Here is an 11848-nt window from a genome sequence, read left to right on the forward strand (position 1 = left end):
GATCTAATCGGACACTGTGCATGAAAAAAAAAAAGGACGCTACTCTATCTGTATGACTGTCTTTGTCTGTGTTACTCACCAGAACTAATAAGTGCATATCTTTAACAACTAGACATCTAAGAGCCTATAGTAAGAGATGGGCAGCGCTCCGCTGTCCTGATATTCTATATACTAACTAGGATTTGTGTACAGATTGAGCTGTCATCTTTAAAAAAAAATAAAAAAAAGAAGACAATGATAACAAGTCTCCCCACTGACAGTATGCGCTGATTAAGATGACCACCTCATTATAATCATTTAGAGGGACCATCTAGCTCCTCCTATGAAACAAAGTGTCCTGCATTGATTGGGCTTGGTGAGGGGCCCACACCGGTCTGCATAGCTGATTGATTTGGTGCTGGCTGGCTGCACTTAGTCATACTCCACTGCCATTTAGCAATGCTTTTAAGTGGATTGATTCTAGCTTTCGGAAGGCCCCTGAAGGTCAGAAGCCATTCCATTTAGCCTCCTCCTCCTCCCATCCCCTGCTACCTCCTGGCATAGAGCCAACCCGTCTGCACTCTGATTGGGTCAAGTCAGAGGAGGCTGGATTCTGATTGGCTTGGAGTGGAGGTGAGACTGGCTGAGGGAGTCTGCTTTGTGAGGGTGTCCTTATCCTGCTCTCTCTCTCTCTCTTTCTCTCACTCTCTTTCTCTCTCTCTCTCTCTTCATCTCTCTCTCTCTCTCTTCATCTCCCTCTCTCTTCATCTCTCTCTCTCTCTCTTCATCTCTCTCTCTCTCTCTCTCTCTCTCTCTTTCTTTCTCTCTCTCTCTCCCGCTGTGGTAGAAGCGAAAGTACAAATTGTCCAGGCCAGATAACCTTCAATGACAGGCTACATTTATCATAGGACAGATGGGGCTGAGTGGGGAGGGAGAGAGAGAGAGAGAGAGAGGGAGGGAGGGAGGGAGAGAGAGAGATAGAGAGAGAGAGAGATGAACGTGTCACATACATAATCTATCTTGACCATGACACAGGTACACGGTTCTCCGTCTTCAAGCACATACACACACAGTCTTCAAGCACGCACACACACACGCACAGGCACGCACGCACGCACACACACACACACACGCACATACACATAAATGGGTTAAATGGGCCTTTTTCCAAATCACTGTCAGTTCTCTGGAACGATCGCTTTAACATTAACCTCTCCTTATTGGCTGCATCATGCATAATGGATTAGCTAATAGGAAATGGCCAGTCTCTAGGGAGAAATGCTTCGCCACTAAGGTCTGCCACACAGTATTTCATAGGTAGGTTGTATAAGTAAAGTCTTCAAGATACTGGGATTATTTTTGGCTGGTATAAGTCGCTGTACACTGATGACCGTTAACGGTTCCTGGTTGGTGATGCAGCACGTGCACACACACACACACACACACACACACACACACACACACACACACACACACACACACACACACACACACACACACACACACAATATACAGCCAAGAAGTTCTACATAGGTTTAGCAGCAGGTATTTTCAAAGAATCATAACCCACAAGGCAAGGCCGGTTTCCTATCACAGATCGTTTCATATTAATACATGTGCTCCACTGTGCCCTGTCATTATGGGGTATTTGGGGTTGCAAATTAGCTTATGCTACAAAACTTATATGCAATACATCTCTTCCAAGTTATTTATAATGTGTCCTAATGTTCTCTGCATTGTCCCTGATCAATAAACCTATAAATAAATAAATAAATAAAAATTATGCAAGGCATAATTAAGTCAGCTGAACACGTGGTACTGTAGGTAGAGCATTTAGCACCAGCCCAATGCGTGTATAGTAGGAAAATGGCTCACACATATCTTGCTCTCCCTACTCCACATTAATTGAAACATCCTCTGTTTGCTTACCTTTCACCAGCCATCTCATCCTCCCCCGTTGAGGGAGGGGGCCGGAGATGTTAGGACCCCAGCCCCGTCCTTTCCCTGCTTGGCCCAGGGCCCTAGTGCTGGAAGTAATGAGAGCTGACGTTGGGCGCTTGTGGGGGAAGCGTGTTTGTGTTCACTCCCCAGAAGGCCCCTGCACACGTGTGCTTTTGCAGGTCAATTTGACCGCAGGTTGGGTCAAGTCATTCAATAACAGTTAGGCTCTAGGTAATCCGTTTTTTGTGTGTGTTTTTTTTAGGCATATAACATTTATTATCAAAAAACATGCCGGGAACCAAAGTTAAAATGAGATCTTGATCCTTAGGGAGTTTCTCTCAGACAAAATGGAGACACACAGAGGGAGAACTTAAGTCAACAAACTCCAGGAAATGAAATCAAAACAAAGCCCTATCCTAGTCCATTTTGAAATTCCAGCTGTGCCACAATTTTTTGGCAAAGCTAACCTGCACTTCTACGCAAGTACCGGTCTGGCCTACACTGATTACTGTACACGCATGCACACAGGCACGTCTGAGCTGTAGAGACATAAGAGAGGATGTTGTTGACCTTCTAAAGCCGGTAATGAGAGGTTGGAGAGAGCTGCTTGAACAGTCTTGACCTAACTATTTCTAGGGAACGCCTGAGTCACACACCTGGGGACAAAAGGGAATAGGCTACACACCAGAGAAAGAGATCAAGAGAATGTTATCTAGTCATAGAAACCAACGCTCAATGCCTCATCTATATCAACAAAGAGAAAGCATAGCTACGGCGTAGAAACTGAATTGACAGGTTTTACACACAGAGCATAATCCATTCATAGATTACTTGGCTGAGACCATCCTTTATCGGTACACTTGAGATAAGGGCTTTGCATGCTACAATATGATTGGAATGGAGAACACAGTTGTAACTAGAAATGGTGTTCGGAGAGCACAGACCTTCGCCCATGAATGCATATTGTGGCTCTGTGTGAACGCACGTGCGTTCGAGCAGGACATGTTTGGTACTGCTGCATTCGATAGGTCAAGAGCTTTATGCCAGTCCAAACCCTGTGTCTCTGTAACCTTCCCACATCAGGATATGGCTGTTTCAATCCCCTCCATTGACAATGAATGGCAGTGGCGATTGCTCCTATAAGCCAGGGTAAGCCTGGCTTACCCATACAAATCCAAATAAAACTTGATTTTTGCACCTTCTTTCAGTGAAAGAAGGCACGAAAATCGAGTTTCAGATTGTTTTTGACTTAAATGCATCTTGTATTCTGCCATATTGCTTCATTTTCATCCGTGTTTAGCGTTTTGGTAGTGCTCCGTCGCCCCCTACATTCCCCATGAAAATACAGTCCACGTTACGTTCCGTTGACAGCGGTCTTACTAGCTCGTCATTCACTTAACTTTGTAGGCCAGGTAAAAGGATTCTGGCTTACGGAAATCAAGACCATTATGAAAAATCAACCAATCAAATTAGCCCACACATACAAAACTGCAAAAAATGTCGTCATCAGTCAAAATGTTTCCTAATCTTTAATTTGTCAAAATGCTTAAAAGTGGGCATAGGGTAAGCAAGCTCTCGAAGTGCTCTCATTGGAATTCCAATTGGCATTTTAACATTGGGACGGTTTATCCAATAAAAATCTTGTCATGACATTCATATCACCTGTCAATCACGTTACCCACTTTAGCTATCTAGCTACTGGCAGCATCAATGAACATGGAAAACGGAGATCTTGAGTATTTGTTGAGAGTTGATTTCACAAAACTACCTTTTGATCAGCAGCTCCAAATAAAACAAGATGGGAGACCTACACCATCACTGGAGAGGATGAGAAGAAAACAGAGAATTGGAGGAGGTAAGTGCAGAACCTTCTGTGGTAAAAGTTGTGCTAGAACAAAGTGGCTAGCTGGGAGGGCAACCTGCTCTCTGAACCACCCATGGGTTACAACTGGTTATGATGATTTAAACAATTTTCATAAGGCAGTTCAGAAGCATAGCAAGTCCAAAAGTCTTACTCTTAAATCTTACTTCCGCAGTCAAGCTTCAACTTTTTGGGAGAGTTCGGAACGACGAGGCTCTCGATCAAGCTGCAGTGATCAGTGTGCAGAGGCACAACGCCCAGATCACTTAAAATAGGGAGCTTGTAAAGTTATGTTGTTTAAGTTGTTATCGCTGTGTTTTGCTTTTCCTACATTAATTAGCACTCGAGAGTGAACTTTGCGTCCTGGAGCGGTGGGCTAATAGGCCTAGTAGCCTACTAGGCTAGTAGTAGCCTAAACACTGATTAGTGAAGTAGGGGAGTAGGCTATTGAGTGCTGTGCCCTAAGGGGGTGTATTTTATCGTCCTGTCATTCCTCTTCGTGGTGCTTGGCCATTGTTGTCATATAATGGCTCTGTAGTTTATTTGGTGTGTCCGTAAAAGCTTGGTTGTTTCGGGCTAAATATTGCCCTCTTATTCGCTCGCTCTCAAATTATTGGCCTTTGTTGATGTGTTAAAAAAACATCAGTAGCCTAGGCTACTGTAGTTTTCCTGTATGTTTTTTACATTTAAAAGTGCCACTGCTCAGTGCCCTTCTGGTGCTGTGAAACCTCCCATCAGGGCATGCTTTGAAAGCGCACACCCCAAAAAATTGTGCGCTTACCCGGTTCTAGGACCCACCAGACACCACTGATGAATGGGGGGAATGGGCCACACACCCCAAAAAATGAATGGAGGTGAATGGGCAACACGAGAGCGAAAACATTACCTCTCGCCCTGCGCTATCAGGGGCAGAGGTAACAAAGGAGAACACATTCTTAACTTACTTGGCACCATGAATATTTAACTTTACTGACAACAAGATAGGACAACGATCAGAGACAGTTCTAACATTGGCAGACATTTGTTTAATGTGCACGCCTCTTCATACAGTATGTGTGTGTTTGTGTGTGTATATTTATCACATGAACACAATTTAGTTTATAGCCTTGTGTGTTTGGTCAGCCTGAAGGTGTAGTGCTCAGCTGGTCAGCCTATAAAGTGTGTTGTACCCCAAAGGCGCGCCATTAGTGACTCGAGACACAACATATGACAAGAACCGTGCAAATCTAACACAGATGCCACAGTCATGTTCTCCGGACAATGAAGTACTCCTTTTCATGAGACATTCCGCCTGAACTAGTCATGCTTCGTATAAACAACATCTTTGTTGAGTATTTGACCAGTATGCTATGAATAATGTGTTTCAGCTGGGGTATATTCCTGTTAGAAATCTGTTATCTGTAAAATATTATGAGAGTATTTGGTCTGAGACAACAATGAGAAGCAGATGTATAGGATTAATGTAATGCCCTAAATAGAATTGAACTGAGAATATGTACATCTTACATAATCAGCATCTTACATAATCATACAGTATACCAATGATTGATGGCGACCAACTGTTTTTGAACCCGGGTCTACTGCTCAGACTGGCCACAGACCTGCAGTCAATATGTCTTAACGTTTCAGACAAGGTTATTCATCACCCAACCACATTGTATAAACAAGGATCCAACTGCTTGGCTTGGCTTTGTGTGACCTGGGAGAAATTTATGAGGTTTAGGCCAGAACCCATAGGGAACTCATGGGAAATTTGTTGGCCCCCATTCAAACACTGTATCCTTGATGTAGGCTGAGGCGTGTGTGTGGGTGCGTGTGTGCTTGTGTGTGTGTGTGTGTGTGGTGTGTGTGTGTGGTGTGTGTGTGGTGTGTGTGTGTGTGTGTGTGTGTGTGTGGTGTGTGGGGTGTGTGTGTGTGTGTGTGTGTGTGTGTGTGTTTGTGTGTGCTTCCAGCCTGTCCGCCTCTCTTAGGAGTCCAGTCTGTCATGACATTACGGAATTAATTTTCCATGCAGGCAGATACTGTATCCTCTCACACCAGATAAATTATTGGTCTGTTGCATGAATAGGATCTTCTGTGACATTAATGTGTACATGCTTTAGCACTAAGCCGCCTGTATGAATTGAAAATGGAAAGACAAAAGAGATAAATCATTAATGCTTCAACATTGATATTACAGATTGTTTATTTGGTATCTATGGTAATAATATTTTACAGCTTTCAAAGGGGTTAGAGGGGAGGGTGATTTTGCCCCCCTCTATTTATACTACCCTCCCTCCTACTCTGAGGTAGATTATCCTTGTTGAAGCCTATATCATTTGGTTAGGGAGAGGAAGCGCCTCCAAATTAGCAGCACTGATAAAATGGGGGGAACATTATTGGATCACATGACTGGATAAGGGCATTAGGGATTGGGCTGGGCTACCTGTTTACTTGGCTATGCTTTCCATAACAGGCAGCCTTGACTCCCAACTACACATTTAATTAGGTTTTTCCATGACAATGCACCTCACATCTAGATTCAAAAGGTTCAAGATGTCTTTTATTCGTCACATGTAATGTACGGTGTACAGTCACAATGAAAAGCTTCTGCCAGCTCCAAGATTATGCTACAGATAAACTCGAATACTCAATTCCAAAATTTACAATTTACAAAAAAAATAAATAATAATTAACACAAAAACACACCAAGTAGGCTATCCTTTCTATAAGTATACAATTTAGCTGGGATGGGATATATTACATTACATTACAGTCATTTAGCAGACGCTTTTATCCAAAGCGACTAACAATAATTGCATTTAACGTACTACTACTTGCCAGAACTCACAAGTGCATCTTCTTTCTAAAACAAGTGACTAAGAGCATAATCTAGTGCCGAAGGCAAAGTGATGAATAGCAATTTAAAATACAATAGGTGCTTAAGAGGGAGGATTGTTGTAGTACTTCTTGAAGAGATTAGTTTTGAGCCTGCGACGAAAGTGACTCTGCTGTCCTGACCTCAGTGGGCAGTTCGTTCCACCGCTGCAGGGCCAGGACAGAGAAGAGCCGTGACCGTGTCGATCGACCGCAGGGGCCTCGGAGTGACGGGGCAACCAATCGCCCCCGAGGTAGCAGAGCGTAGAGGTCGGGAGGGGGTGTAGGGTTTGATCATAGCCTGGAGGTAGGAGGGGGTTGTTCCTTTCATTGCCCTGGCTAGCACCAGAGTTTTGAACTGGATGCGAGCCACTACAGGGAGCCAGTGTAGGGAACGGAGAAGGGAATTTGTGTGGGAGAACTTGGGGTGGTTGAACACCAGGCGAGCAGCAGCTTTCTGGACAAGTTCCAGGGGTTTAATGGCTGACGCCGGGGCCCCAGCGAGGGCAATAGATAAAGGTCTGGATGGATTATGAACGAGCTGAAAGCAACACTAAAAGAAAATCTCTATTCACCAAACTGATGAAGAAGGGCAACACAACAACGGAGGCATCGTGCCGCCCATGAACGAGCTGAAAGCAACACTAAAAGAAAATCTCTATTCACCAAACTGATGAAGAAGGGCAACACAACAACGGAGGCATCGTGCCGCCCATCCTAACAAACATAAGAAACCGTTCACCGATGGAGGGATGATGAAGGAAGTGATGACTGTACGAGGGAAGGAAGTGATGACTGAGACAGCCAAAACGTGATGATTGAGACGGCCTAACTGATATTCAGGGACCATAAAAGCTTAGGAAGGAGTTTGAGGACAGGTTCAATGATTTTAATAAACTTGAGCCCTGTGTGGTATTCATTGCCATCTCCTTCATGGAGGTAGACATAGGTGAGGTTCCAGAACAGATGGCTGAACTGTTCAGTGTCAGTCCTGAGGAGATGGAGGTTATAAATCTTCAAAATCACATCAAATAAAAAAGCTCTACAACATGCACACCATTGTGCATTCACCAAGCAGCCCCTTCACGTTTGTGAAGCAGCTTTTTCTGATATGAATGTCTTGAAATCTCAATTTAGTTCAAGACTGACAGATGAACATTTAAACAACTCTATAAGAGTGAACCTAAGTGGCTAAACTCCAGCATACACCCCTCTAGTCAACTGCATGCAGTGCCAGTCATCTCATTAACTGTACAATAGGAAAGATAATATACTCTTTACACACATGGACCATCAAATGATATGGTTTTGATGTGTGAATGGAGGTGATGTGTGCTACATAGATGTATGGATACAGATAATTACTTTAAAAGAGAAAATTTGTGAAAAATCGTAATGTTTTTTTATGACTGAATTCAAAATTTGATAGTACACACGTGACCATAAAACAATAAACACTGACCATAAAACAATGTTTCTGTTTTCTGACTGATTTGAGTTTGAGATTTGATGTGTGAGCGTGACACACTGAGACTTGAAACATGGATATGTGAATAAATGTAAGTAATGTAAGACATGAGTAGCTCTCGGCCACTTTCATTTTTTCAATGTAGCTCTCAGAAGAAAGGTTGGAGAAACCTGCAAGCTTTTTATGTGCTTCAGGAGACTATCAAATTGGATTCATTGGTCTCTTTGGGTAGTTTTAAAAGGATGTTAAAGGAAATAGAGGTTGAGGAGTATGCATGTTTTTCAATAATGTTGTTTATCAGTTTTAGCAGTTTCATCAGTTTTATCAATGTATCATTTGTATCGTTATTTTAATGTTTATTTTGTTTAATGTGTACCAGTTTTGTGGTAACCCTTTCTATAAAGGTTAAAAAATAAAATTAAAATAAATACGCATACACATTCGGAACACATTATATAATGCACTTATAAGGATTCATACAACTCTTTATAAATGTTTATAATCATGCATGACACCTTATAACAAGGTTGATAAGTGGTGGATATAATGTATTATTACTGTAAGTTCAGAGTCCTGGGTTACACAGCACATTATAACTAATGTACTAAATTATGTATATTTGTCCTACTGATAACTCTAGTAATCAGTTCAGATCCAGACCGAGAAAGGCTTCCAATAGACGTCATGGACGTTGGTATTTATTAACCAAAGCATACTAAGTTTACAGCAGCCTAGCTTTAGGCTAGGCAGTATTGTACAAAGAGCAACAGCGAAGGCGAAAGCTAAGTTGAATACAGAGGTACATCTTAGGCTTTAACAATGTCATAAGATCATGTGATTTTATGTTTCCGAAATGTACTAATGTCTTACTGCAAAAACATTAGTAATACGTTATAACATGACTTTGTGGGCTTTAAGTAAAGTGACACCACTGTATAAGGTTATTAGCAATTGTAAAATACCTTAGCACAATTATTAGGTATAGTCATTAATGATGAGCATTTGTTGGCTGTAAAGTGTAAAAAAAGTTACTTTTAGACTTAACTTAATTAGAACAGACAATTAGAAATAGACTCTTAGAAAATGAGTTTTTGCTCCTTACAAAATATCATTCTTTTCACTCAATCTTTTATCTCTTGAGTCATGTTGACATTTTATCTTTTTTCTCATTCATTAAAACTTTAACAACTGCACAGTGAAGCTGTCACCCCCCACCCATGATGCATGTCGTCAGCATGTAGAGCTGCTGATTGTGTAAGTGGGTGGGCTTTTCGTTTAGAAATTTAATGATTAAATATCAGTATTACAATAAATAATTGAAGGTTTGGAGACAAATAAAAACTGGTCCAAAGTCCAACGCCAAAGGGCAGTGATGAGACAGATCAGACTATTGAATACCATTGATCCCTTAAGGGGGATTCCGGCTAATTAGGACTGAAAGAAAAATATTGACTCACCTGTACAAAAGTCTCCTTCTAGCAGCGCAAACAAATCCGGGCAACTGGTAACACTCCCTGTGCACTATTTTGTCAATTTTGAAAACAAACACCAAAAGAGCTATTGAAGACCTCAAGCTCTAAACTCAATTTAGAAAGCAGACGGTCTCCTGAGTAGAATAGTCTGTACTTTTACTGAAACACCAAGCATAGGTTTTTTTTAATGTACAAAGCAAAATGTACTTGGTAATGGGAAAAGTACCCCCAGGTAGAGGGCTTTGGTACATGTGTCACGCACTCACGTGCACTAACGTACAGGGGTCAATCTAACAGCCCCCTCTCTCTCGATTTTATCGGGTGGGGGACAATAAATTATGTGGTACCAATTTGCTCCATTGGTACTTACATATGAGGATTCAGCATAGTTGTTAAACAGTTTGTGCTAAATGGGATGTAACAGCCCTTGAATCCAAAGACCACAGAATGAGGAGTATAGAATCACTGTATAACAAAACCATTATGTGGGCCAAACCAAAGCACCACTGTATCAGTCAGAGAATAAAACTAGCAACATTCAGTTCACCAAGATACCGCCATACCCAGCGAGCACTACGAGCAAACCCATGTGCTACTGATGCCCATTTCCGTAGCTTACTGTTATATTCAGGGGTACTTGACCTGACAAGGACCCTTTAAGGGATTGAAACCATCAGAATACAACATGTGGAAGCAAACAAGGGCCTAGCCTCAGTTTATGTAACTTTGGTCTTTTCACCCACAGTGGCATGACAGGCAAGACCTCAACAAATAACATCTGAGAACACTGTCTGCCAGTGTCCCATTCTGCCCTCATGCGATAGAAAGCTATTCATTCCATAGGCTTGAATGCTCATCAAGGTGAGGCGTGCGCACATCATCTCTTTGAACATTTATGCTAATGCTCTGGAGCAGAATCTATTTACGCTCTGCTGTTTTAAGAGGCAAACAGGAAGAAGAGAACAGGGGGCTGAAGGACAGCTGAAGAGATGGACAGAGATCCACGGTGAACAGAACAAGTGGGCGAGAGAATGCAGCAGATGTAGAAGAGAGAGAGAAAGAAATAGCACAAGGAGAGGGAGGGAGGGACAGAGAGAGAAAGCGAGAGAGAGAGGAAAATCCTCTGAAGAATATACCAGATAAATACCACCCCTCATTTCATAACTTTCTCCTTCCTCTTCTGGGTTTTGTGTAAGTTGTGTGTCTGACACTACTGAGTAAAGAAACCAGGCACTTCCCTTTTCCACCCCAATCCCACAACCCTCACATCCCCTGCAACTCATTGGGACAATTGCTCAACTTCCTGCTTGGCCCTCTCCTCACAATGCCACATGTAGGGTGTGTTTCAGGATCCTGGGTCTGGTCCCTAGACGCACTCAGTTTTTTTTTCTCATGTCAAAATGTTGCCCCCCCTACTCTCAGAGGGTAAAATCGCCTATGGTCACAGTCATTCTCTAGAATGGTTTACACAAGGTATTTAACCATCTATTGGTTAAATAATTATATATATATATATAATAATTATAATTCATCCAGTGAGTAGATCTCCACGACAATGCTGGCACCCCTGTCATAATATAATAAATAGGTCCTAATGATGTGCGATTTTGTAATGCCTTCAAATACACATTAATTCATACTCATTTACATTATATTATATGTATGTTTATATTACATCAAGCCTAATTGTGCCATGATCAGTAGATTGTATGCAGATGGTATCATTATTATCATATACTGATTTTGTATAGTGATCATCAACCAATTGATTGATCAAATGGAAGTTACTGCCATTTGCCTTGGCATGACTCCGTATTATTTGCAGGCAATGCAAAGGCAGAGTACAGTAACTTACAAATAAGGGTCAAAGATTAAGTTTGAACTAAATATTTTTATGTAGATAAATTACTTCATATAAAAACAAATAATTGCCAAATTTTCAATATCCTACCTACAATCGATTTGGCTGTACAACAAAAAAACTTTAAAGTCATTTTTCTAATTTCTGCACTCTGGCGAGTTAAGGTCTTTTGCCTTTGTAGGGCAGTATAAACAACTGACTCTGCACCATGTACACTAGAACCAACACCTGATAACACTTGAGCAATTGAACACCTCGTCTATACAATAGACAACTGACTGCACTACTGTACAATATCACTTGAATCAACACCTGACAACACGTGAGCAATTGACGGCTTGTCTATACAATAGAGAACTTACTCTGCACTACTGTATACTACTGTACAGTATACTTGACATGTTATGTAA

The sequence above is a fragment of the Borostomias antarcticus genome, assembly GCF_949987555.1.
Source record: "Borostomias antarcticus genome assembly, chromosome: 13".
Taxonomy (NCBI): Eukaryota; Metazoa; Chordata; class Actinopteri; order Stomiiformes; family Stomiidae; genus Borostomias; species Borostomias antarcticus.